Consider the following 3,320-nt stretch of genomic DNA (forward strand, 5'->3'; position numbering starts at 1 on the left):
AGCAATGAGAAAAAATTACTTTGTCTTTGATGGTAAATTTTATGAACAAACAAGTGGAGTAGCGATGGGGGCAAGCTTTGCTCCCAATCTAGCGATTATCTTTATGGATGCATTTGAACACACTTGGATTCTAAACGATAACAATCCATACAGAACTAAGATCGTTGAATGGCGTCGTTACATAGACGACGTGCTCCTTATCTGGAAGGGCACGGTGGATGAACTAATGCTCTTCCACACTTGGCTAAACGAAAGGGACAAAAACATACAGTTTACCATCGAGAATAGTAACAACTCTATCAATTTCCTTGATTTAACCATAAAGGAGGAGGATGGTTCTCTATACACCACACTTTTTAGAAAACCCGCTGAAAAAAACACACTCCTCAGATATTCCAGCCATCACCCCCGCAACCTCAGGGACAACCTACCATTTGGGCAGTTCCTGAGGTTGAGGCGTAATTGTACCAAAAAGACTGATTATTTCAGGGAATCCGACGTACTAATGAAAAGGTTAATCGAGCGAGGTTACCCCAGAAGTATGATTAAAAAAGCTCGCAAACGAGCATGGTTCAACAACAGAGAGTCCTTGTTGCAACCTAAACCAAAATCAGATAAAACGGAAGACAGACTTATATGTGTTACTACTTTCAACACACGTAGCACAGAGATCAAACAATCCATCAACACACATTGGCACCTAGTAGCAGAAGAGATAGGCATAACTGAACCCCCAATGCACGCCTTCCGTAAAGGTCGAAGTGTCAAAGACTATGTGGTACATTCTATGCTGTCACAAAACAAGACCGATAACCAAACATCATTATGGAACATCCCCCCAGTGTTAGGTCATTTCAAATGCGGGAGTTGCAAGGCATGTAAAATGGCATCCGAAAGGAAAACGTGTACTTATAACAACTACACCCACACTTTCCAACATCATACCAATTGCAACACGATGGGCGTTATTTACGCCATCTTATGCCCATGTGGTTTCATGTACATCGGACAGACCACACAGAAAACAAAAACACGCATATTACAGCATTGCAGCAAGATACGCTGCAAGGTACCAGGTGCACCACTGGTGGATCATTTTTTGCAATTCAACCACCAACCAGAAAGTTTTACATGGTGGATAATTGAGAAAGTCACAAAAAATCCTCGTGGTGGCAACTATGCTAAATTGTTAAGCACGCGAGAATGCCGTTGGATGCACCTATTTGACACCGTGAATCGTGGCCTTAATGACCGGGAAGAGGTCTTGAGACAAATGGTATCCATTAGGAATGGTTGATAATAACCTGACTGTATATCTTTTTTTCAAAACCGTGCCCATGACTGTATATCTTGATCACCTGACCTATAGATACCTTCACACTGAACAGTAGCCTCAGTATAATGGTTCCAAATATATAGGAGATGATTTCCTTTGTCAACATATGTGTTCGTTTTGTATTGTACTTATATGTCATCCAATTTGTGTTCATATGTAATTTATTGGTGTCAAACACATAAAAAGAAATTATACTAACTAACAGGGATGGCTGTGTAAACCAAGTATTTACCTACATTTATCTACGTGTTTTCCATTGTGTCCATCATTGGTAAACCATTGCGATAAATTGCAATTGTATATATTACTTTTATGGATTATTGCGATTGATTGTATTAAAACAAGTTGTCTACAATTGCTAGTAACTATATCTATCCGGAGGTATGCCCCGATCAGCTTTGCCAAAATATTCGTAGCAGTCCCATTTTTCTGCCGACTAAACCGAGTACCCTTGGTTCTATCACACTATCTAGCCTAGTCCTTTGTTAGTGTCGATATTTAGACACGGTCGGGTCCTATTGGCTGAGAGGCACCCCATGTGATCGCACGCAGAACACGGAAGTAAGCTCCGTTATCTGCCGTTTTTCTTCAGTCTGGGAACCCTGACGGTGACGTTTGCCCGCAGATATTCAACCAAGACAATTAAGGTACGACTTATCCGAAGGACTGACCCTTCCCCTCCTGTTTACTAAATTAAAACTTAACCCATTCTAATGACGACAGAGGCAGTATTCGACTGAACCTCTCTGCCTTGTCTCTCCGAATAGGTAACAGTGGTGCCTGCCTTCTCACAGGAACAAACCATTGGCATTTCCATCGCACGCCATGTGTCTGTGATTATTCACATCAGCCGCATTTGAATCTTTCCCCGTATTACCGGAGGGCCCTGGAGGCGCCGGTAGGATACTATTGATCCACATAACATTGGTAAGTGCGTGTTGCCTTTACCTGAAGTCCTCCAGTAAAATGCGGACCGCCAATGTTTTGAGTCATTGACTCATCTTTGGAGAGTAATTGACTCCATTCGTCCCCTACAGGTTCCAATTACATACTACAAGTCCAAATCAGCAGCATTCGAACCTCTTTTTCCCCGTATTACCGGAGGGCCCTGGAGGCGCCGGTAGGATACTATTGATCCACATTACATTGGTAAGTGCGTGTTGCCTTTACCTGAAGTCCTCCAGTAAAATGCGGATCGCCAATGTTTTGAGAGTTATTGACTCATCTTTGGAGAGTAATTGACTCCATTCGTCCCCTACAGGTTCCAATTATATACTACAAGTCCAATATCGATATAGGATCATCTGAATCATAACTAGGTGAGTTGATTTGCCATTAGAGGTGGACTAGTTATCCAGCAGTTTGTAGCCCTTGGGAGAGGGGCTCTTGCTTATGTCCCCCCTTTGTATTTACCTAACAGGTGAATCTTAGCCAGCTTGGAGGAAATCACACCTGACTAGCTGTTTTGGTAACGTACCCATTAATTCATATGAGATTACAGTCAACCGAAATGAACACCTTTTAAAACCCACCCCATTCTCACACCCCAGGTGGCTGATCCAGACAGCAAGTGTGATCACGGCCAGGTCTCTTCCCCTCCTCCCCCGTCCTGATGAATACCCGCAGCCGAGGAAGCAAAAATTCCTAGAGCACCAGGGTCGAAACGTCGACACTTTTTATTTTATGTGCCTGTATTTTTTATTTTCCCCCCGGTTTTCCCCTTGAATAATTTGGACAGGCTTGTTCAACAGGCGGGAATAATACCGCGAGATCTTGTTTTCTCTTTTTTGTAAATATTTGAATTGTACATTATAACTGTCTCTGCATTTCCCTCTCTTCACTTGAGCACCCCTTTCTCAATCTTGACTACAATTCTTTTTTCTTGCGCCGTGTATTAGTATAATGTGTTGTAAATAACTGTACTAGTTGGTTCTTTGATAAATACAAATCCGAAATATGGTTATGGTGTTCATTGCTCATTTAA

The sequence above is a fragment of the Lissotriton helveticus genome, chromosome 6 (genome assembly GCF_964261635.1).
Source record: "Lissotriton helveticus chromosome 6, aLisHel1.1, whole genome shotgun sequence".
NCBI classification, from domain to species: Eukaryota; Metazoa; Chordata; class Amphibia; order Caudata; family Salamandridae; genus Lissotriton; species Lissotriton helveticus.